This window comes from Nycticebus coucang, chromosome 8 (genome assembly GCF_027406575.1).
Source record: "Nycticebus coucang isolate mNycCou1 chromosome 8, mNycCou1.pri, whole genome shotgun sequence".
NCBI lineage: Eukaryota > Metazoa > Chordata > Mammalia > Primates > Lorisidae > Nycticebus > Nycticebus coucang.
Genome location: NC_069787.1, coordinates 79461789 through 79488961, shown reverse-complemented (window position 1 = coordinate 79488961; position 27173 = coordinate 79461789).

Genomic DNA, 27173 nt, shown 5'->3' with positions numbered 1-27173 from the left:
TGTGGCTTTCTTTTCCCTCTGGGCTTTTCTTTTCAATCTTCTCATTTACCTTCACCCTTTAATCATGCTCTATCATGACCAGTGTTGTGTCTTCCCTGACAACACAAATAAATACTCAAATTGAAAATGTATTTGGTTTCTCATCATTTCTGAAATAAATGTTCTTTTATTTTTCATTCTGAAAATTTGCATTATTAAGGCTGAATTCTAAAAGTCTTCTTATTCAGTGGAAATTTACAGTTCATTTTTTAAAAGAATGCTAAAAATGCTTTGAGAGTGTTCTGGGGAAAGGCAGCATCAATATCTTTGAACTAAAATTAAGAAGAACTACCCAAATGCCTAAAAACAAGTGATATTTGGATAACTGTTTTACTTCTTCATACACTGAATTTCTGCAAGTAAATTCCCTGCCCATCCTGCTGCCCTAGTTTGGACTTGGTCTAATATTTCTGTTCATGTTTCTTCAGAATTCAATAAAGCCATGACACCATTTCTTATTCTCATGTGATATGTGTGGTTTCCTAAACAGTAATTAAGTTTTTATAACAAATTAAAAAAAGTGTTCTATATTATGATTATTTGAATACAAATCAGGGGTTAAGTTCAGTATTTCCATCACTAATTTTGACTTTCGGTGACTATATCCTGAAATAAATGTTTATGTTCACCATGGTCTTACTTGAAGCTTCAGTAGTGACTGTCTACATGCAAGGTCTCTTTAGTATCTTTATACTTTAAAAAATCATTTTCTTCTATTTTTTTCCCTCCTTCAAGGTAAAATTGGTTGTTTCTATGCTAACACCAACATAATAAATGAAAAAGAAATGAAACCGAAATTAGCCTGACCTGAGTTTGCATCCAAACTGTTCCATTTTTAGGTGTGAGATACTGAACAGTTGACTTAAGTCTAACCTCCACTATGGGAGTTGTTAGCATCCAGCCACAATCAAGGGTGTTGTGAAGCTTAAATGACATAATCACATGATGTATTTAGAAGAATATTGTGCTTGGTAGGTACTCAAGTAATATTATTGTTTCTTCCCTTGTGGTTATTTCATTATGCTTATCCTCTCTCATTTAAACTGAGGAGATTTTTGTTGTTGTTGTTTTGAGGTAGTTGAACAATGTAATCATAATAAGGGAGACAAAATATATAGAAAATGAAATTAATTAATCTGTCAGTCACAGATTTAGGTCACTAAGACATAAAATTGGAAGCTCCGAATTAACTTACAAATATTTTAGTTTAATTCCTTCATTTTCTACATTAGGAAAAATTCCTCAAACCCCCAAACTTACTCAGTATGCCATCTCTAATTTCCTACTGAATTCCAACAAAAACAGGACCTATTGAATTTTAGCTGGAATAGGAGGAGGGTTTCTAAGTCAGTAAAAGATTTATATTTTCAAGTCATCATTTTAGAAATCTATTCCAATGAAATGTTACTTTTCAGGGATTAGTTGTATGCATCAGTCACAAATATTATGTAATGGTAATCTCAATCATTTTTAAAATAAGTTTCTTTCAGGCAATATTTCTATAAGAAGTTATTCACAGAGAGATACCCTAACTGTTAATATAACACTTTGGAAAGGTTAAAATGAACTAAATTAAAAAACTTTGTTCCTACCTGACTTTCTAAAGTTATGAACATCTTCAAAGAACCACACCTACCATGATATTTCTAGAAGTTATTCACAGAGAGAGTCCCCTGTTAATACAACACTTTGGATATGTTAAACTGAACTAAGTTGAAAAACTTTGTGCCTACCAGACTTTCTGAACATTATAACATCTTCAAAGAACTCTGCCTACTGGTGGGTGTGCAAGTGTATATGTTTGAGCCGTTATATTACTGTGTTATTCACACAGTTAGCTAACCGTAGAATGAGGAATACAAAAATTGTCTTTTTGTCTGCATAACCTAAACATTTGAATTATCTTGTCATTTTGTTAAAAAAAAAAAAAAGAAAGAAATAAAACCCTTGAAACAGTATTTGACATGAATACAAACAAGAATGCATGAGTGTTTTTGAATAGGTATTTAAACTTTTATATTAGACATTTTGGTACCATGAAGAAACATTTGAAATAATCTGACCAAATCGAGCTATTTAAACTCCCTCTGCAAAAATTGTGAAAGTAAACTTTCCCCTCTAACCTCTTGACATTTATGGAGTGAGACAACAAGGTTGTAATGAACCACCCCTGATTGTATCATGTAATGTGGGGAGGCATCACTAGCTTATTATAACAGGGGGCCAGTTGTCAGGCTTTTCCTGAACTGATAAGATGAAGTGTAATTAGTCATATAACTGTTTTTATTTTCCTTGGTAATGAGTGTAAGTCATCGGGCTTATTACAAAATGATATATATTTTAGAATTTTAAAAAATACATCAAGTATGAAACACCGTTGTTTCAGAATCTGTTCTCCAATGGACATGCTGACTTTCACGCCACAGAGCATAAGTAGAAGAATTCTTAATTCTGCAACTTTTCTATATCTAGAGGCCTAAAATACTGTCAATCTATATTGCCTCAACATACCTCTTTCATTTCAGCCATGGATATTCACAAATGCAATATGAACTTCTATAAATTTCTGCTAATGTCCAATAAATGTTGTGTATGCAATAGGAAATTATTAAATAATTAGATTTCTTATGACTTTCGAGGCAGTTAAATGGATGGTAGTTATTCCTAGGTTTCGAATACTCCATCTTCTTATAAGCGTCAAACATTCTGCCTCCACAAGTATATAGATACGTTATCAAATTTGTCTTAATCAGTCTTTTCTGAGGATGAGTCTAGGCGTTGAGGACCCTGTAGGCTGAAGACCACATATGGCCTCCAGATCCCCTAGTGTACCCCGTTCCCTGAATCCAAACTTCACAGAACAAATCCCTTTATTAAAAGGATTTGTTCCATAAAATTTGGATTCAGCCAAAAGGCCACAGTCTTTTCCCCTCTTTCTGACAGGATCTAATTTCTATTCTTTTCAACATTTCCATTGACCTCCTGTACGCTCTCTCCTTGTGCTGCAGAGTCTCACTTGGCTGCTGCTCTCCCAATTTCCATACATTAAAGATGCAGTTATACTTTTTATACAGTGCTCTGAACATAATTACAAAAGCTTTGAATCTGGAATCAAAAAGGAGCAGTTTGATCACATAAAAGCTAATTTCTGAAAACCACCGCACACAGAGATTCAAAGTCAAAGGGAGGACAAACTTAAAATTCTTCAGGTATAGCCAGGAAAAAAATATTTTCTAAGCAGACCTATGGAAAAGTTTACCATGTGCAGCAATTCAAAACTCTACTTATTGTTTTCTTGACCCATTGAAGTTCTATTATTCAGTCTGTTGAGGGTTTTATTATTATTATTATACGTGGCTACTATGCCACTTCTATTAAACAGCAGTCTCCTTAGAGTTCCCTTTGCAATTAGAGTGCATGATCAACTAGTTAATTGTGAACATTTTAAAAAGTAATACAAGATAATGTTTAGGGGTCATTTTAAAGGAATAAAATATATTTAGATTTCCCTTATTGTTATTCATTAGCATTTCTAATGTAGGTCCTGTGATATTTTTGTCTTCTAGGTGCAGATCCTGCAATAACAGCAAGGGAGGTTGCTATGTTTGCTTCCTTAGGGCAATTTGATTTCCTTTTGACCTCCAAATCGCAGACTTCTGGGCTCTTATTGCAAAGAAAAGAAACCTTCTACTCAAAACTCTCATTTCATCTGAGGACTCTTATCACTCCTTCAACACTAGTTCCACTATCACTTCTGGCAACACCTTCTTTACCTTTGGTTAGGTCAGAGGTACTGCTTTTGTGACCTGACATGGCTCTTGCACTGCCCATTACCAAAGAAACCAGATAATAATAGTTTCAGCTTTTTCTTGTCTGTCTCCACAGAACACTGTAATTCTCAAAATCGTATATAACATATTCTATTCTATGCATTTAACTTCAGTCTTTCACATAACAAAAGCCCAATACATAATTTATGAATAATGGTTAGGTCCTCAAACCACATACTGAAAGAAATGGCATTGGGAACTATCTCTTTGTACATGTATTCCAATTCAATTGAGAAAATTAGAAAATAGCAATAAATAACAAAGGATAGTATCCAGGGGTCACTTTGATAAAAATAAAAGATATATCTAGATTCTAAAAGCAAATAAAGAATCCTTTCACTGTTAATCATAAGCTTAAGCAATGGGCAGATGGCATAATGGAATATCTAAATTATAGCTTGATAGAGTTGGTTTCTTTCTTCCTGAATTCTTGTATACATGTTTGCAGGTGAGTGGAGCCCTCCTGGAGGTCACCTGACTAGATGCAATGTCTTCCAGCTTTTCCTTTGGGTAACACATATGTATTAAATGCTCAAGTATTAGAAACTGCACTAATTGTTGTAGTTATACACCAGTGTATGCTTAGAGTTGTTCCTTACCAAGGAGGGGTAGAATGTGGTACAAACACTCAGAGAAGGCAAAACAAGGAACCATCAGTTTCATTAGGGTGAAAGAGGGAGATTAAGAAATCGTTCATTACGGAAAAAAATGATTGAATTGAGTTCTGAAACAAGGGCACTAACAGATATATAGAAAAAGCAATTCTTAAAACTGTGGGAGAGCCATGAGCATGTATGTACCTCTTTATTGGTATAGAAATTTGTGAGAAAGAGCCAGAAAATGTCCTGTTCTCTCAAAAGACCAGGTGAAAAGAAAATTCAAGGTTATTTTCTTCCCCAATCTCTTTTTTATACTTAGGTTTTGCTGATGAAATTTAGTGCAAATATTCATCCAAATATATTAGTAGATATAGCACTGACTTGAGCGATAAGTAGAATTTTTTAAAGAATTCCACCAACGATATCCCTGCCTAACTTATAGAAACTATGGATGTGAGTATATTGTAATTATATAATGACAAATAGCAAAGTTGACTTAAAGATAGGAAGATTATGTGGGTGGGCCTGACATAATCACATAAACCCGTTGAAGTACGGAGCTTTCTCTGGCTGAAGATAAAAGGCATCAGAAATATTCAAAATGCTAGAAGAGGGTGAGGGGTTTTGGTAACCTCCCACCTAATGGGTACAATGTAGAAGTGTATTTCACACCTCCTGGGTGAAGGACTCACCTACCACTTGGACTTTACCTCACAAAGGCAAACAATGTAAACTAATTGCATGTAGCCTTATATTAATCTATTAATCTGAAATTAAAATAAAAATGTACTGGAAGGATTTCATGTATTAATGCTTGCTTGAAGGTAGACAGATCTTGTGAGAATGAATGTGGATGGAGCAAGGAAATAAGTACCTCAGTCCTACAGCCACAGTGAACTAAATTCAGCTGATGACCTGGTGAGCATGGAGATAGATCTTCACCATAGCATCCAGATAAGAACCCAGCTCAGTTGAACGTTGGTATCAGCCTTGTGAAAAACAATGGCAGCTTACTTTGACTCCTAACACTTACATGGGAGTGGCTAAAAAGCTGAGCTCAGCTGGACCTTTCTCTTCCTCTAGATTCTCTCTCCAAAAGGGTAGTTGAAATTTTTACATGACAGCTGAAAGATCTAAAAGCAACCACAGTAGAACCTCTGTAAGTTGACCACGCTGAGGACTATAATAAACTGGTCGACATATGGAGGCAGTCAAAGGAAGGAAGTAGACATACTATACTAAGATGTATATGTGGTGCATGTCTGCTTGATGAAAATTAGGTCAACTTAAGGAGATGGTCAATGTAGGGAGGTAGTCACCTATGGAGATTTCTACTGTATTTCAAGAAGGAGGAAGCAGAAATTGAGACATGACTTAGAAATTGGTACAGTGTCTCTTCTGCTATATTCTATTATTTAAAATGGTCACATTTCCTGCTCAGATTCTAGCAGAGGGAATATAAACCTCATCTTTTAATGAATTTGTTCCATCTTTAATCTTACACTGGTGATCTGAAGATGGTAAAGAGAAGAGCTGGAAGCTGGAAGGAGCCTGGCTCCCTGATGACTCAATAAAACTTCCGAACAAAACCATAGCTGCTGACATTTGAATTTATTTTATGTCATAAAGAAATACATATTCATCTGTTTTAAGCAACTATAGTTGTCTTTCTGGTATATGCAGTAGAGGCTGATTCTCAGGACTTCAATAAGAATTTTGTAGGTACAGGCGATCATAATCACGGTGATTTACTTAATACATACAACCTTTGCCTTCTGAACCTTCCCATAGCCCTCTATCATAGCATAATTCATGGTAACAAATGTTCCATTTTACTTTGGGATATTTCACTCACAATTTCCTTCTGATTGATATGTAAGAATTAGGTATTTTTGGAACTTGTATGGTCTAATCATGTTAGATGCTCTTACTGACAGAGCATCAAAAATTTCTATATTAATCTAAAAACATACCAAACTTTTTAATGGATAATAAAATAAGTGAAAGGAAGAACAAAGATGTTGAAAGAAAGAAAAAAGATGCACATTCTGACAAAGTACATAGTGAAATGGGAGAAATGGTTACACTGGTGGCTTGTACCTCCCATATCTCCTCATAATGCATGGTTGTTGCTGATCTATTGTAAGTTGTCATGGTGATTGCCAGAGAAACTAAAAATACTCTACCCCAATGGGAGAGTGTGGGTTGTTTATCTGTAATTGTTTTACGTGTTCACATGCATTCTGAAGCAACATTCGGTCACACTCAGTGTCTTTTGTACATTAATACCCTTACTCATTCTTATATTATATATTCCCACTCTCCTGCTTATCTGGAAATGTAATCAAATTCTCCCACCACATTCTCCGACTTTCACAAAAGATTTTGTAAGCGTGCACATGAACACCCATTCTCTTATATCTTCACATACTTCTGTACTCTTATGTTTATTCAATATCTTTATGCTTTTTAAATATCCTTATACTTTTTCATGTGTTAAGTACTATCGAGAAGCACTAGCCATTACTGGGATCCATCACAGAAGAAGCTTATTTGTAATTATACCATTTTAACCACAATACGAAAAGGTGCCTTGAACAGTCCAATAAAATAATTGAGGAATTGCAGACTCTGATTTGGACTTATGAAGGGTAGCTTCTTCTCATACATTTGATTAAAAAAACAAAAGAGAGAAGGTTCAAATAAAGACGGATTATAAAGAAAAACTCACAAAGGAATGACATTATATTCCTTTGTGGGAATTTTTATTGGTATTTTTATATCAAGAAGCAAATGTGAACCCAAAAATGATTATATAAAAAATGACAGTTCATTAAGAAAAAGATGTCCATTTCAAATAGAACTAATACCTGGAATCTTAAATTGTTTTATAATCTCCTTAAATGAAGAAGCTTGAAATATGAGAACACACTGAAAAAACATTATTTTTTGCTGATTTGATATAAATACCAACATCAGTGCAGATCTAAAAAAAATTGCAATAGCACTAAATAAGAACATTGACAACAAATTGTTATGAGTGTGGTTATTTTCAAATAAATTTATGTCATTACATGCAGAAACCTGAAATGCAATCTTCCAAATTAAACATGAAATAAACTTGGTAAAGTTTACTTGACACCATTTCTAAAAACATGACATTACCCCTAATGGGCTGTAAAGTGGAAGTAAAATCTTGTAAACTTTTATTTCCCCTACTATTGTTACTGGTAGCACAAATAAAAACATAGATTTTAAGAATTGACGGCAGAGAATGTACTGAATTACCTTTTTATTCTCTGCATAGAACATAGCACAAAATAATTTTATTTTATTTATTTATTTATGCCATGGCTGGGTTTGAACCCGTCACCTCTGGCATATGGGGCCAGCACCCTACCTTTTTGGGCCATAGGCGCTGCCCACAAAATAATTTTTATGGGAAAAGACAACAAAAGAATCAAAGAATATACAGCCAAAATGTATATAATGAAAAAAACATTATAGAGATATAGCAGGCTGCTAATTAACAATGTTAGTATTTTATGCTTATGGTTGTTAACTTTTTAAGCGTATATTTGGCAGGATTCATACCTATTTTTTTTTTATTTTGTGTTCTCTTTTCGAAGGAAGCTTCTCACACATGGTACCAATTGGTACTATCAAAGCTGAATCTACCCCACAGCGAGGTTCATATCTGTCACAGTGAGAACAGATGGAGTCAAACAAATCAGGGCCAACAGCCTGTGAAGACTATAAGAGTATACATCAAATGAAAAAGAGATAGGACATGGGTCCAGTGTAGGAAAATAAGCAAATGTTGGGGAAATCTCTCTGAACAAAAATAATTTTAATTCAGGTCTTGAAACAGGTAAATAAAAGGAAGAGAAGGAGGGTGTTTCCTGAAAGTGGCTGGGAAGTGCCAACCTCTGAAGGTTGACTGTAAGAATAGGGGCTCGGATGAGGAGAATGAGAAGAGAGAATTCAGAAAAATGGGAATGACGTCTTCAGTGCTAGGTAGGAAAGAATACAGAAGATAATTTTAAGGACAAAATAAAAAGTAGGGTTCTTAAACATTAAGATGTTTTGAAAAATATCCTGCAGATATTACAAGTTTTATCACTCACAGATCACAAAATTGAATGATCCTCAAAGAAACCAAACATTTCTTATCATCACATTTAACACCTTGGAAAGAATCCACATTTTTTTTTTTTTTTTTGGTGTGCTGTGTGGGGGTAGGGAACCTGTAGCCTGAAGGTCACATGTTGTCTTCCAGATTCCCAAATGTGCCCCCCTGACCAGATACAAACTTCACAGAAAAAATTCTGTTGTTACAAAGATTTGTTCTGTAAAATTTGGATTTAGTCAAAAGACCACGCACAGGAATCCAGAATACCACCTGTGACCTCAAGACCTCAGTTTCCTCATCTACACCTAGCATTTCTCCTCACATCCAGCTTGTAGTGCACTCAGTCCTTCTAGCATGTTCCCACCACATTAATACAATCACACAGCAGTGCACACGCGTGCACACACACACACACTCTCTCATACACTTCTTACCACTGTCACTTATTTACTCCATTCAGGGTCCTGATTGCTTCAAAGTCATTTTATAGCTTCCAAGGAACTACAAAATGTCAAACTATGTTTTACATACATACACACATGCATATACACACACGCATACACACAAGCAGGTACATACACACAGAAATGTGCAACGTAATAGCTGCTACACCTTCTGCTTCTTGCTGTGTCTGGCAGTGTAGAATAATGGTTGAAATCATGCATTTTGAAGGGAAGAGGCTCTGGGTTTATTGTGGTCTGGAGCCAAGTACAACACTTGACAAATGCATTTGTTTCTTTTCTTCTGAGTCTCACGTGAACCTCAGGATATCAAGAGTTTCCTATTTTGTTGTAGTTTTGCAAGTGTGAGATAAAGTGAGGTTTGTAATGTGCTTATCACAGTAACTAGCATACAGGGGTCCTCAAACTTTTTAAACAGGGGGCCAGTTCACTGTCCCTCAGACCATTGGAGGGCCGGACTATAGTTAAAAAAAAACAAAACGATGAACAAATTCCTATGCACCCTGCACATATCTTATTTTGAAGTAAATAAAAACAAAACGGGAACAAATACAATCATGCCGCATGTGGATCGCGGGTAGTTTGAGGACCCCTGAAGAGCATACTCAGTAAATCTCAATTAATGAAGAAATGATGTATTTCATCTTTGAATGAATTAAAGTAAAATCGGTAGGTCATATTGAATTTACTTGTTAAGGTTGTTGATATACAATAAAAAATTGGCATCCAGAGGGGTTGTTCAATTTACACCCTTATCGTTTGTTATCACGTTTAAGTGAAAGTGCTCCTTTTCCTAAATTTTTGCTCAACTGAGTATTAAAGTGTTAAATGTTTGTCACTGAATAAATGGCTCATTTCAAACTTGTATTACTTGGATCATTTAGAAGTTTTAAGAAAGGTGACTCTTTTTATTACGTATAAGTCCTATTGATATTTGTCCAATGGAATGTCTAACACAAAATTTCGTTAATTTTGTTTTAAAAGATTTAGGCTTATTTTATGATTTGTGATATAAAAGGATTATTGCATGTGAAGACATTACCCATTATCCATTACATGTTTCACTTTTTTTTTCCATTTATATGACTTTGTGGTGCCATTTTTGCTGGGAAGTTCATTTTATTATGTAAGTTCCAAAGTTTCTATTTATTCTCACAGTTTCTAGGTTTCACAGCATGCTAAGAAGAGAAAAGATTGTATAATATTGAAGGTTTCTTAAGTATTCAATAATTTCTACTCACTCTATATTTTTTTAATTTAAAATTGGGGCCATATGTATCTGATATTGGTAAAAGTGGCAAGCTTTATCATCTCTCAAAGAGCTAGTCCTTTGTACTAACATTATTAATTAAATAAATTTTTTGCCTATAGTGATTTAAAGTGCATATTCTATATCCTATGTAGTTTGGTATCTTTTGTTACACTTTTAGTCCATTTCATTAATATGCTTTTGTTTTATTTCATATTGTTAATCTTTTAATAATTAGTACAACCAGACTTCCCCTAATGCTCATATCTTATACAATTTTATATTCTTTTGGATAATCATTAGTAATATTTTTGAATATTACTAACATTCAAATATTCCTCCAACAATATTCCCTTTTGTACACTGGCATCATAATTATTGCTTTGTGTTTATAAATGGTTTTATTTTTAAAAAGAATTGGCAGGCTTAAAATACTATTTGGCCACAAAAAATATGTTTCAATTTTTATAATTTTTCTCTTATTTCTTTCAGATAAATTAAAGTTTGTTTTAATATAGATCTTGTATATTTTTAAAATATTTTTTCTAGGTAATTTGTGTTTTTGACATTAGATAAAATGGTTTTTTTATTTTATGAGATGTCTAAACTGAGTCATATACAGGAAAGCTATATCTCTAAACTAATATCATTAGACTTGTTACTAAATTGCCATTATTATTTCATGTTTTCATCCGTTAAAAGTATATATTCATATGTATTGTATACTGTATTCAATTATGTTTTTTAATATAATATTCTCAAATTTGATAATATTTATAGATTACACTGTATTCTTTTGTCTTACTAATAATTTCTAACATGAAAATATATATTCTAAATTTATTTTCTCAAATCTACGTACATTTTGTGTTATTTGTAGTATTTTTGATGTATGAAATGTTCAATTTATACATTGTCAAATCTATCATATTTTCCTATTTGTTTTATGATTAAAGGAGCCAGCTTCTTAAACATAATCTAAATTGTTTTCCAGTTTTTCAAACAGTTGCATGATTCCTCCAACACAATTTATAGAATAATTAACCTGTAACTCATTGATTCTCAGAGTCATCTTACATACATTAATTTACCTAATAATTTTCAATGTCATATATTGATCTCAATATATTTGACCAAACACATGTTGTATTTTACTCTTATTCTCAAAACGTTATTAAATAAATGAATTTATTACTATTTGTTGAAAAACAAAAAATACTTTTTAATGTTTCAGAAATTGTGTGCAACTACTAAAAGATGGAAAAGAGGGAGAATTACATTGGCTAGTACATAATTCTATTTATTGCCTTCTGAGAAACATAGGTAGTAGGGTAGGTAGGGACATAGAGTCTATTTACAAGATAGTGTGAGTTCTTCCATAAACATGTTTACAGGAAAACCAGGCACTCATGTTAAAAATTTATCATCCAGTGGATATGGGGTTTATAAAAAAATTCACTAAATATACAGGAAAACAAGTATTATGAACAAAACCAGAAGTAACATTTCTGAAGTATACATAACAAATAAATGTTTAAATTATGACAGCACAACAATATATAATATTAAATGCACTGAATATCAACTTAAAATTTGTTAAAATAATAAATGTTATGTTATCTATATTTTACCACAAAATAGGAGAAGTATTATGGAACAGCTATAATGATCAAGTTTAAGAAATTAGAAGCAAACTTTAAAGTAAGTTGAGAGATTAGGAACCATAAGAAATTATCCGAATGTCTAGAATTGAGATAGAGCTCTTCCAGAAATAAACCACTCAGCATTTGAAATTTAAAAATTTAAAGCATTGTACACAGTTAAAGTATGAATTATGGAAATGAAAGATAAATTTTAAAAATTCAAAGAATCTACTTTTGGAATTGCCATGTAAGGAGCTCTGTAGACCCTTCTCCAACAAAACAATCATAATGAATAAACATAATTTTTAAAGCAGTAACTTAAAAGTCCACAGCGGTTATCATAAGGGGATACAGCTCATGAAGAAAGTTTATTCAAGAAAATCTACTACATCTCAGTAAGAAGAAGAAAATGTCTAAGACGCACGAGCCAAAAACTATTTCTTCCACCCCCAGCTTAGGGTAACAGAAGCTCCACTCCAGGTAGATGTGGCCAAGAAGACCATTCTCATACTATTCCCCTATCCCTGTGTTGTTGAAATTAAATTCCAGGTGAAGGCAGCTGAGAATAGAGCTCTTGTCCTATTCTTAGTCCTCACATGTAGGGTGGAGTCTCTACTCCAGAAATGGCAGGCCAGCATATTAGGTCCTCAGTCAACAACCTCTCTCCAGCGCGCTCAGGGTGGAATCTTTATACCCAAGGAGGCCTGCAGAGTAAACCAAAGGCGTGTTCCCACCTAGACCCCGATTCATAAAGCAAAAGATTTTACTCCGCGAAAAGAAAGCCGTTGTCGTGCTCTGAGGTCAAGAGTAATGGCACAGAAATTTTGTTCAGAAGGAAAGGCAGGCCATAATAGAGGCCTCTGAAGTTCTCTACAAATGAACCAATTGACTTTATTTAGAACACAGTATGGAAAAATGTAAGAATAAGGATATTCTTGAAACAATGGAAATTTGGGGTGTTGAGCAATTAAGTAGAGGCTAGGAGCTTCATAGCAGCACTCAGCTAAATTGTAGCTCATCTATTTCACCAGAGAAAACCATTGAGAAAGGCAGTTAATAAGAATTCTCCTGGTCTTAGAAGAGACTGCAAAGGCTGGTCTTAAAAGCTATCTCTACAAAAGGGCCTAAATTTAATTGGTTCCAATTGTGCGATAATTTATTTTCCAGCATTATTTAGAGCAAATGGCTGGCTATTTTAGAGGTTAATAGCTTGCATGATATTAAGCATGCAGGCAGCTTAATAGAGAGACCAAGGAAAGAGACAGGTAAATAGAGCCCTGTTGAAATGACAGTCGTTCCAGGCACAAGAATGACAAGCAATTCCAGGCGAAGACAGTACTCTAAGCCGAGTAACACCAGAAGCTTCAGCTGCATGGGAAATAACCTTTGCTAAGACAATACAGCCAGGTCACTAATCAAATAACAAAGCAAAGAACAGTAACATCAAGTCCCAGAAGACTGGGAGGCACTCTCTAGCATTTTCACAATATTTTATCTGAAATTGCCAATTTTTAACAATAACAAAGAGAAGATATTCAAAGAAGCAAATACTGGAGTCATGCGTGGGGGAGGGAGTGGGAAATAATAACTGACAGTGAGAGGCCCCCAAATAAGATTCAATAGACAAAACTTCTAAGCAGCTATTATACATGTGTTTAAATAATTAAAGAAAATCATGTTTAAGAATTAAAGAAAGGTGTAATGACAGTGTTCCATTGAATAAGGAACATGAATAAAGTAACTGAAATGATATAAAAACAAAAATAAAATAAAATAATAATTTTTGGATTTGAAAACTAAAAACGCTACTAGAGAAGCTAAAGTGGGTTTAAAATGGCAAAGTACCAAAGAATTTAAAGAAAGACCATTAGAGACTATGCAATTTGAAAAACAGAACTAAAATAAGAATGAAAATGAATGAACAGAGCTAAGAAAAATACAGGACCCTATAAAATGGACAAAAATATGCATAATGGCAGAAAGGCAGGAGAAAAGAGAGAGAAATAAGGAGAAAAAAATTTGAGAAATCATGGCTGAAGGCCTCCCGAAATGTATGGAATACATTAATTTACTGACAAAAGAAGCAAGATAAATGCAAAGTATGTTAGCAATAAAGAGATATACACCCAAATCCCTCGTGGTTTTAATGTTGAAAGATAAAAAGAGAAAAGCTTGAAAGAAGCTAGAGAAGATAATTACTGCATAAAAAGAATCCCACCAAGAAAAACAGCTGACTTTTCACAAGAAACAATATAGATCAGAAGATAGTAGGATGACATACACAAACTGCTGAAAGGAAGTTAAACCTACAACTGTTGACCAAAAATTTTGTATTCAGTAAAACTACCACACAAGAATGAAAAAAAAAAAAAAGAAGAATGCATAACCCAAGTTTAATCAAGAGTGAAAGATCAGACAAATTCTTATAAAGAGACACCTTCTGTCAAACCTAATGAGTACTTCTCAAAACTACTAAGGTCATTAAAAACAAGGAAAGTCTAAGAAACCGTAACTATTAAGAGGAAGCTAATTGATTAAGAAAATCAAAGTAATATGGCATTTGGAAGCAGCCTTGGATCAAGAGAAAAACATTAAATTAAAAACTAAGGAAATCTGAATAAACTACAGATTTTCAATAATAATACTTTGTAATTATTACTTGATTGTAACAAATATACAATATTTATATTAATAAAAAATTGAAAAATTAAAGGGGGAGATGAAATTATTTCCAAATAAACAAAACTGGTAGAATTCAGTGCTAGCTGACCCATCATGAAAAATGTTAAAGGAAGTACTTCAGGATGAAATCGAGTTTTGGAAAGTAATTCAAATTCACATTAACACACACATATGCCCACACACTTAGAAGATACAGCTAATGCAGTGCTTAGAGAGAAATGAAAAGTTCTAAATGCCTATATTAAAAAAGAAGACAAACCCCATTTGATAATCTAAACTTCCACAATCAGACGCTGGAAAACAAAGAGCATACTAAATCCAAAATTAGCAGAAGAAGAAATAATAAAGATTGGAGTAAAAATTAATGAAATAGAGAATTTTTAAAAGAAGTAAAAAAGAAAAAAGAAGTAAAAGTAGAAAAAATCAAAAGTTGATTCTTTGAAAATAGCAACCAAATTCACAAACCTTCAGATATTTAGCCAGCTTGCCTAAGAAAAAGAAATAAAATTCAAACTACTAAAATCATTTTAAAAAGTAACAGGAGGACACTACCCAGCCTATAACATGAAAAAGATTATAAGAGAATGGCCTAAATAAAATATAGCACAAAACTAGAAAAATTAGTTGAAATGGATAAATTTCTAAAAAGATACAAGGGACCAAAACTGACTCAAGATACAATTAAAAAATGAAAAGACCTACAATAAGCAACGAAATGGAATAATCATTTTTAAAACTTTCAATAAAAACCAAGATCCATATGATTTCACTGATAAATCTACAAACATTTAAAAATTAATACTTTTTAAAATAAATTCTCCCAAAAAGTATAAGAGAAAAGAATATTTCCCAAAACTCATTTAATGAAGGAACTCTTATCATCAGACCAAATAAGACATGGAAATTCTAAGAAAGAAACTCAACACCAAACTTGTCACAAATAAAGATAAAAAGTCCTCAACAAAGTATTACCAAACCAAAACAAGTAAGATAAAAGGGATTATACACCATGACCAATTTATATTCTGAAAACTGTAAAACATCATTAAGGAAATTAAGAAAGACCTAAGTTAGTGGAAAGTCATTCCATGTTCATTGATTGGAAGAGTTCCAATTGTTAAGATGGTGATACTTCAAAAAAAAAAAAGATGGTGATACTTCTCAACTGATGTACAGATTCAATACAATCCTTACCAAAAGGTAAGCTTTACTTGTCAGAAATTGAAAGTTGATCCTAAAATTTATATGGCACTGCAAGGGAATCAGAATAACAAATATACACTTTAAAAAGAAAAGTTTGTTTCACATGTACCCTTGTAAGACAAACTTTTCTTTTTAAAGTGTATATTTGTTATTCTGATTCCCTTGTAGTGCCGTAACTTACTAAATGTAGAATATAAATGTCTTAACACAATAACTAAGAAAATGCCAGGAAGGCTATGTTAACCAGTGTGATGAAAATGTGTCAAATGGTATACAAAACCAGTGTATGGTGCCCTATGATTGCATTAATGTACACAGCTATGATTTAATAAAAAAAGAGAAGTTTGAAAGCCTCACACTTCTGATTTCAAACTTTACTTCAAAGCTACAGTAATCAAACTGTGTGTACTGGCAGAAAGTAGACAGAGTAATGAAATGGAGATAAACTTTCACATTACAGTCTCATTGTCCAGTAGGCAGAAACAGTTCAATGAAGAAAGAATATTCTTTTTAACAAGTTGCTGGTGGAGAACTAGATATCCATATTTAAAAGTAGGAGTATATACTCTTTCCTCACATTTTAGACAAAAGTTAACTTACATTGATCGTAGACTTAAATTTTAGAAGTAAAACTACTTAAAAGTCTTAGAAGAATACATAGGAGTAAATCTTCATTACCTTAAATTATGTATTTTCCTTCAGCATGACACTATGAAAAAAGTGAAAAGACAGCCTGTGGAATAGGATAAAATATTTAAAAAATATACATCTGATAAGGGACTTATATCTAGAAAATTTAAGAACAAATTTACCTCAAAAACAAAAGATCACATAAACCAACAAAAAATTAGCAAAGAACTTGAACAGACATTTCTCCAAAGAAGATATGCAAATGTAAGGACACAAAAAATTGTTCAACATCATTCACCGTAACAAAAATGCAAATCAAAACCACAATAAGATGCTACTTCATATTAATTAAAATGTCTATAACCCAAAAAGACAGAAAGTTACAAGGATGTGGAGAAATTCGAATCCCCTTACATTACTGTTATAACTTTAAATTTTGCAGGCATGTTAGAAAATGGTTGTTCCTCCAAAGCATAGGCATAGTGCTATCATTTAACCCCAATTCCACTCTTAGGTGTAGACCTAAGAAAAATAAAACTCACCTTCATATAAAAATTTCTTTATTAATGTTGTATTCATTTTGTAAGTATCTCATAGCAGACACCACAGACTGAGTGGCTTAAAGAATAAAAATGTATTTTCTTACAGTTCTGGAGTCTAGAAACCTGAGATTAAGGTCTCAGCATGGTTGTTCTAAAGCCTCTCTCTTTGACTTAGAGATGCTAGTCATTTTCTGTCATTGCCATATGACATTCTCAAATTCTCTGTGATGTATGTGCCTTAATCTCCTCTTCTTATAAGGACACCTGGTTTGTTGAACTAGAAACCACCTTAAGTAACCCATTCTAACTTAATTACCTATTTAGAGGCCCTTTCTCCAACTTGGGGTTAGGACTTCAACATATGAGTTTCAACATAATTCAATCCATAATACAAATCCACAGCAGCATTGTTCATAATGGCCCCAAAGTGTGAACAAGCCACAGGGTAATCAATTGATCAATAGGTATATGTGTTACGCCTATACAAAGAACATTATTTGGCAATGAAAAGTAATAAAAGACTGATATATGATATAACATGGGATGGACCTTGGAAAAATGCTAAATGAAAGAAGCAGTCATAAAGAGCCTTGCATTATATGAGTCTAGTTTTATTAAATCTCCAGAATAGGGAAATCTATAGACATAGATAATAGATTAGTAATTGCCTATGACTGGGCTTAATGTAGGGTTAAGGAGATGTGATTACTAATGATTGAGGGTTTCCTTTTGGGTGATGAAATTATTCTAAAATTAACTGTGGTGAGATTTTCAAAACTCTACGGATTATACACTTTAAATTGGTGAATCATATGACATATTAAATATATTTTAAAAACCTGTTACGTATTAAAACAGAAAGAACATAAATACAGGCGGAAAACACCAATAAAGAACAGTGATAGATAGTCGATAATACCTTCAAATAGAATTCTAGTAGAAAAAGAATAAAATGTGATCCAAGAAGTATTTTAAGAGCAAAGGCAAAGAATTTTCAAAAGCAGATAAAAATGGTGAAATATTCTATAAGGCCGACTAATCCCAAATAAGATTCCATAAACCATGAATAGATCCTTAGATCCATTTATAATGGAACTGCAGCTACCAAAAATAAAGATCAAATTTTGAAAGAAGTTGGAAGAAGGAAAAAGTACAGATTATTTTGAAGCCTTAATATTTAACTGATAGCCCCCCTTTTTTTATTGTTGGGGATTCATTGAGGGTACAAAGAACCAGGTTATACTGACTGCATTTGTTAGGTAAAGTCTCTTTTATACTTGTGTCTTGCCCCCAAAAGGTGTGTCACATACCATCACCCCACACCCTCTTCCTTCCTTCCCTCTCTCTGCGCTCCCCTGCCCCCATTCCTCACCATGTACTAGGTCATTAATTGTCCTTATATCAGGATCGAGTACACAGGATTTTTCCTTCTCCATTCTTGTGATGCTTTACTAAAACTAAACTAAACTAACGTCTACTGTGACCAAACTGTGTCTTCTGCGTACTTTCAAATTATTGGAGACACCAGTGCCTAATAGCAGATATAGTATTAGAGTATGTATTAAGGTTCATTAGGGTCTCAATGATTTTTTTTTTGTAATGATAAAGCTTTTTTATATGTCATTTAAAAACCCAGATTATTATAATATCAAAGATGTGGAAAAATTCAATTTATTTAAATTGATAACTAATTTCAAATCATATAAAATTCAGCCATGGTACATCATTTTACATGTATATTTGCTCACCTATAATTTGATGTGGTATGTTTGTTAACTATAGCTCTACTTTGAAAAATCTAAAAATTGTTTTAATTCACTTGATTCAAAATTGCCAAATGAGAAAAATGGACATGAAAATAATACTTAATGACAAAATGACATTACAAAATGACATGAAATAATACTTAATCTACAGCTTAGGGCAGAAAAAAATCAGTGGTCAACTATGGAAGACAAAAATACCATCAGAATAAGAAAGATACTTCGATAATTTTTACATCAAAATAAACTGGATGTTTATTTTAGTCTCAATTTTTGTGGACTAATAATACTTTTTTTTTTTTTAAAGAAACATTTCTTCACATAATCAAAGGGATACATGATATACATTTGTGCTTTTCCCTGGAGCTACTTCCTAATGACCTAATGGTAATTTTCTTGGGAGATGAGCAACTTGTCACTTCTTACACAGAGAAAACATGCAGAATACCATAGTCCTTGCTCCAATCCCAGTTATATTAAAAAATTATTCCCCTTATATGACATTTATAATATTTTATAACTATATTTGCATATATGATTATTGTTTTTATTTGTGTCTTCTACACATAAATGCCTGTTTTAGTGACTGGTGTGTTCCCAGAAGGTAATACAGTGCTTTGACAAGCAATAGATACAAACTCTTTATTTCTTTTCTCTAATATTTTGTATACCTACAATGAGCAAAGGTTTGTAATTTTGCTGTGTTTGTGAAAGCTTTATAAAGGTGTATAATGCCACACTTTTGCCTTTAAGGATCCTATAATTTTAAAGGTGAAATTACCTACGTTATCCTGAAACAAAGCAAAAATTGGAGTCACAGGAGAAAAGGAAATAAAAAAATCTGAACTTAAACAAAGGTCATAACTACCAAGAAACTTTCCTTGAGGGAATTTAAGAACACTAATTAGCCAACTGCCCTTTGTTCTTAGTATGAGCAGGTAGCTCTTTTTAGAAAAAGGCAAATAGTGAGTCAGTAGACACATCTCTGTATCTGAACAACTACCTTTCCTCCCATAAGCTTCCTACATTTTTTTATTTTTATTTTTATTTTTCATAGATTTGTTGGTATTTTCTGTGAACAGTGTCATGTGAACAACAAATGCAAAAACTTTTATTTCTTTCTTTCTGATCTATGGCTCTTCGCTCCAGCTTCTTGTCATATTGCTCAATTCAGGACTTCCAGTATGATGTCAAATAGTACTGGCTAAATGGACATCCTTCTTCTGTTCTCGATTTTGGTTTGGGCAGGAAAAATATTCAATCTTGCACCATTAAGGATGATCTTAGCTGTAGGTTATTTCCACTTGCTCTTTATCAAATAGAGGAAGCTCTTTGTTATTTATAGTATTCAGAAACAATTATTAAGTCTCATGTGGTAATCATGTTTCATTATTTTGTATATATTATTGAAATATATTTAGCAATATTTTCTCAGGAATTTTTGTATCTACATTCATGAGGACTATTGTAGCCTATAGTTTTGTCTTTGTGTTTTCCCTGAATGATTTTGGTGTTAATATTATAAATAAAGATCTTAAAAAGTATTTGGGGAGTATTTCCTCCTTATTTATTTATTATTATTGGGGATTCATTGAGGGTACAGTGAACCAGGTTACATTGATTGCATTTGTTAGGTAAAGTCCCTCTTATAATTGTGCCCCACCCTCAAAAGGTGTGTTACACACAGTGACTCCTCACCCCTCTCCTCCTTTCCTCTCTGTGCTCTCCCCTTTCCCCACCCCCACCATGTACTAGGTCAGTAATTGTCATCATATCAGAATTGAGTACATAGGATCCTTGCTTCTACATTCTTCCACCTCTTCTTTTGATTGGAATAAGTTGTGTAGTATTGACATTAATTCTTTAAAAAGTAGTTAGAATTCTCCAGTGAAAAGAGCTAGGCATAGATATTTCTTTTTCATGAGCTATTAAATTAGAACTTTAGTTCACTTAATACTTTTGGACCATTTATACTATTTTAAATGAGTGTTGGCATGCTTTTAACAATTAGGTCCAGCTAAGTTGTCAAATTTATGAAAAGATTTGTTTGTAGTAGTACCTCACATCTTTTTGATGTCTGCAGGATCTGTAATGATATCCTCTATTTTATTCTTCAGTATATTATCATTTGTATCTCTTCTCTCTCTCTCTGTCTCACAAGTCAGTATCATCTGGGGGAGGGGCTTTTTAATAGAACTATATTTTTATTTCATTAATTTCTGAACTTACTTTTTATTTTCTTCTTTCTGCTTTCTTTGAGCTTTTATCCTTCTCTTTCGTTTTCTGGTGATGGAACTTAGATTATTGATTTGAGCCATTTATTCTCTTCTAATGTAAGCTAGTGTTTACCTTTAGGGCTATAAATTTCTTCCTAGGACTAATGCAAGCTACGCCCCACATATTTTAAAAATTTACTTTTTTGTTCACTTTAATGTATGATGTCATTTTTCTTGAGACTTCCCCTCTGATTAACAGACTGCTTGTTTCTCATTTAGTTTTTTTTATTTAGTTTTTAAGTATTTGGAGATTTCCTTCATATCTTTGTTACTACATTCTAGATTCTATTGTTCTCAGAGATCACACTCTGTATCATACCAATTTCTTCAAATATGCTGAAGTTTGTTTTATGACCCAGAATATGGCTATCATGGTACTCTGTGCACAGTAAAGAAAGGTATATTATGCTGATTTTCAATGGTATGTTCTATGTGTGTTAATTAGATCCATTGATTAATGGTGTTGTTGAGTTTTTCTATATTCTTGCTAAATTTATGTCTAGTTGTTCTATTAAATGTTGAGGAGAGTATTGATGCCTGCAACTATGACTGTCAAGGAATTTTTTCAGATAAATTTGAATTCTAACATCTACACCACTTTATGGTTGGTGCCTGTTACTTGGTTTTTCTAAATAAAGTTATTTTCGTAGTTCTTGGTATGACAGGTAATTTAAAAACGACTTCTACATTTAAGGGTTTTATCTGGATCTTATTTATATCTTCTTTTTAAGCAGGAATCCTCTGATCCTCTGAAGCTGCTCTAATAAGAAAAGAATGGTGTCAGCTAATCACTTCCAACTGGAGGTGAAATTCCACCTTCCATATGTAGTCTCTATGAACACCCAGGGGTTCCTCATTACTACTGAGTAGCGTTTGGACTTCTGGATCCCCTTATAGGAGAAGTGGGTGACACCATAAGGTGGGTATCCTACTTATGAAAGTCCTAACTTTCCACTAGAACTCTACTGACATCAACTCATTGGATAAGGGAAGAAGGAACTCAATACTCATCACCCCTGGAGTAAGTAGGATAGACAATCCTACTGACAATGACAGTGCTGGGGAATGAAGAATAGGGTAGAATGGGGGGGTATAAATTATTTTTCAGTAATAATGAAAATTCTAGCTCCCCACTCATCCCTACCCTGACGTCATCCCAGCAAGAATGGAGGTGGGTGGTGGGGTGCCTTTGTTATATAGCCTGATGATGGCAGAATTCTCATATCCCCATGAAGAATTTTCAGGATGCTTTTGTATTTGAACACAGAAGAAAAATTGTGTCTGAAATCCAGTGAATATGATATATCATATTAATTTAGATTGTAAGGTCCTCAAGGTCTATAAGTAAAGTAATAGCAATGTGGCTAGTGGTTGTCTTTGCATTGCTTGGATGGAGAGACATGTAAATCTGCTGCTGAGTCGATGAGAGAAGATAAAAAGAATAATTGGAATAAACTGACACCTGAGCAATGTAAAGTTTGGTAAGAATATAAGAGTTGTCCATGGATCATTGGGGCTAAGCTTGAGGCACCTGGCCCCATTTAGATCTCAAAACTCAAGATCAGAGAAACATGAAGCAAGGGAACCACACAGGTAACAATATTAGCATGCATGTTACAAGAGGGGCAGGACTTATAGAAGACAACAAATATTATCAGATATTGGTAAAGCAACAGAAGTGGTCCATACAAGAGCAAGGAAACCTTACCTGCTTAAGAAAGGAGACATTTCACTTATGTTCTCCTCTGCCCATTTGCACCTCTCTGGATGAGTGGATTAGAAAAGTGTATGGATTTCAGAGCCTCTAGTGTATGGATCTCAGAGGCTCTGTCACTCTACAGTCAATATCTCATCTTATGCTTGCACCAGCAGCAGAGTTGGTGAGGATGGGGATTGAGAGGTAATTAGGAGTATGGTGAGAAAATGAGTTTTAAATTGAATACTATTGGAAGCACTGAAATTTACCATTTTTTAGTACCTGCCAGTGAATGGATTAGAGATTTAAGCTTTACTATGGTCCCAATTTTAAGACCTGTAAGTTAATGGAATGCTATGGAACTCACATGATATCATTAATGAATAACAGTATGAAATTTAACAAAGCCATGATTGCAAAAAAATAAAGAAAGCCATTTCATCTTTAAACACCATGAAGTTGAGCCTCCTTGACAAACTGGTTACTGAATAAAAGATAGTTAACACATAGACTATTTTTCTTATTTATTATTGAGTTTGTGACTGCATGACCATGTTGGTTGTGATAAAGGGGATGTATGAATATACCTAATGCTATTTATTAAGAAAGTAGAAGTCATTTTTCATGTTCAGTGAGGGCCATTGAACATAATGCTTCTACTATCTATCCATCTTCCTGTTTACAGGGCAGGCTAGAAACTCATTCACTACTGCCATTCTCCTTGACATTTCACTTACCTACTTTTCTCTCCCATCAGCCTGCCTTTGAGAGAGAGTGGGCACTGGGTTGTAGATCAACTTAATAGCTGGAACATCTGATGCACTCTGACAGATGGATTGTCTTCCTACTTAGACCCTCTGCGTGAGTAAAAAAACCATAAGAACTTGGCCTTTCCAAAGGGAGCTGACCTGGCAAAAACCTTTTCAAAGAAGCCAATGTCATCTCATTCCTAGAGAAAACAAACAAACAAAAAGAAATGGCAACAATGCAATGTTAGAGAGAAAAAAAAACAGAGAAATTAACATCAACATTACTTGATTGCCATTTGATTTTATTAAAAAATTAAATGTTTTTTACATTTTTAAATAATAGCATATTTAAAATTTTCCAAAAATTAAAATAGTTCAAATCATACAAAGAATGCATTTTTGCCTTTTACTTCTCTTTACCTACTGTTCATATTTTATCCCATATCCTATATGTATATGTTAGCATTTCTTAAAATTTTCCAAATTATTTGAAGGTAAATTGTATGTGTATATATAATGACCCTCTATCCCTAGTACATAACTGAGTATTTTCTAAGAATAGAAGTATTCTCTTACATAACAGCAATGCTGACACATTCTGAAATTCACATTGATGCAGTACGTTTGCCTAATCTATTATCTATATTCCTATTTCGTCAGTTGGTCTAATAAATTTCCTTTATACGATATCCAAAAGAACAAAGTCCTTGGAAATTTGAACTGTCGCAAAGATAAGACCATTTGAACAAGCATATATCAGAAATTATACATAATTAATTTTTCTTAATGTTCTAGTGTGCCAAAAGAAATCGGCAGTGATAAAGATGCCTGGTTACCTGCTACTTATGCCATTCCATGAAACTTACATGTAAAAAGATTTTTAAAAAAATGAAACATAAATATAATCCTAGGGATCTTTCTTGGTCTGACCCACCTTCTAAGAGTTATTTACCATAAGTGGGTAATTATGAAACTTTCTGGGTGTATTTGTGCACAAGGGTCCAATTGAAATGTAAATTTCAGTTTATTACCAGACACAAAGCTACATTTCTGGTCTGTGAATCCAAGTACCTTAAAGGTTAAGTCAAGCTAATTTTGGTGGGTCAATTTATCTAATAGCATCCTTTATAACATTGTAAGAACATGTACCATAGGAACATACCTGAACCACCTGTTAGGCTATGCTGCCCACAGATCAGAGGGAAGTAGGCACATCTCAAAGGTGCACAGGTTAGCTGCAAAAAAAGAGTCACATGTCCTTCTCATATGTATCTATGGCCCCTTTTCAATGTAACTTTTAGCTCCTGCCACTAAGAGGTGAAGACTATTTTTTGTTCCTTGACTCTAGTCTACCATGTGACTTGCTTTGATCTATGGAACATCAACTAACATGACTCAAAGACTTAGTGTTTGCACTAAGTCCTAAAACCACCACATATTAGCTTTTGGGGGATGCTATTAAAAAATGCCTCAAATTTGATTGATTAATACAACAGAAATTTGTCCTCTCAAATTTTTGGAGGCCGGACATCTGAAATCACATATATAGTAGCTTCTGAGGGGGTGTAATGGGAACCTGTTTTATACTTTTACCTGGCTCCTAGTGGGTCCCAGAAATCCTTGTCTTTCCTTGACTTGTAGAGACATCCCTCCAATATCTGCTTCCATCTTCCCATTATCTTCTTTTCTCCACTGTCTCTGTCTGTCCTCTACTCTTCTTATAAAGACATCAGTCATTGGATTTAAGGGTCACCCTAATCCAGTATGACCTTGTTTTAACTAATTGTATCTGCAAAGACCCTATTTCCAAATAAAGTAACATTCCAAGTTTCCATGAGGACAAGAGTTTTGGGGGGGATGCTATTTAACCCAGTGTATACCAATTAGAGAAACATAGACTAGCCTCCCAGAAGATGAGAGACCATGTGAAGCACAGATACACAATTCATGCTTAGCTAGTTCTGAAAACTGATCTAAAGAAAATGGTTATGGTTTCAAGACACTATTCTTGGGGTGTATTGTTTCTTCATAGCAAAAGCTTATATAGCTATTTTGAGTGTCCTGGGATCAAATTTGATATCAAATAAATTTCAGGTTTAGAAGAATACAACTTCCTTCTGGTTCTCCTTACAAATTTGTGAATATCCTTCTTGTAGAGCACAGATGGAGAAGTGAACATAATAAAGCCAGTGCTGAAGATACTATAGCATTAATAATTAAGTCTACAAGGGACTACATACATGGGCAAATGAAACATAGAAGCAATGACTGAGATCATACAAATCTTTGAGAATGTATCTAGATTTATGTCAGAATTACATAATCCATTGAATTTAGTTCCATAGAAGCTTCTGACCACATGTGTTCCTGACAGGGAATCATTACCAGCTAGTCGTTTTCCTCTGATTTCCTAAAAATCAGAATCATTGCCTATGATGTTGACCTAGTGTTTACAACTTCCATCTGCTCAGTTTTTAAACTTAAAATCTCAACTCCTCAAGACTGATGAGAAAATATTTTTAAAAAATGGATATAGAGCTGCAACGGTTATTAATTTCATAAGATAAGGTTAGGGGGAGTTTTCCCCAAATTATCTCCAAAACCAGACCCTCTTTCACTTACCCTATGGTTTCTGTCAAAGACTATTTCTGCATTAGATATCAATGCAAGCCAAATGTACAAACAACAAAAAAAATATTTTTGTTTTGAACAAATTTTATTCTTCTATAATGTTTAAAGGGTTTATTTAAAAGCTCATACATGAACACATGGAGAATTAAAAGAATATCAATAATAAATGTAATTGTTCAAAATGTAATTTATGGCCAACAGTAGAAATGAGGCAACATTCTTAACATGTTTTGTTTTTTTTTCTTTTTCTACTCTTAAGTGTTTTTTGAATGCTATTATTATCCATCTGGCAATATTTCATCTCACATCTTCAAAATGGAAACAGATTTTTGAAGATATGTTACTTTTTCAAAAATAAGGTCTAGATTTAATGAAGTATGTTTTTGAGATAGTATGTATTTTTTAAGAATTTGGATAAGTCCCAAATATGTGTGTATGTATAATTATTCTAGATAATTATAGCTCACAAGGCACAGGAAAAACAATAATGAAAGAGAGAAAGGAAAAGAAAAAACCCTAAAATCTAAACAATGGAGCAAAAACATTGGGAGGCTATCCATCTGTTTATATGATTTTGAAGTATCCGTGACAGGTGGCAGATACATGGAACAATGACCTCTGGAGGGCCCCTTCCAGAACTGTGAATAAATGAACCTGAGTAAAAGCAAAGTGAATAGAGTAATTAATTCATCCTCTGATTGTGTCTCCTTCATTTTTATCCCTAGATATTTAAAATAATTATATTAAAAGGGAGAGCAAAGAGGTGGTTTTAGAATAATTACTTTTGCATTTCGATTGGCTGTTCTTCAATACAAGAAGGAAAAAGACTCCTATTCTTGAAAGAATGTGATTATGAGAGATGTTATTAGAGTAATTAATTCATTGCTGTTATTGTTTCTTGTTCATTAGCACAAATGTGGGAAGAAAGTTCAAAAATTGACTTCATTGAATTTTTGTTTCTGAGATACGTTCTACTAAGACTTTTGAAAGCTGACAGTTAAAGAAAAAAGTCTATGAATTTCTGATGGAGTGGGAGCAAGATGGCAGA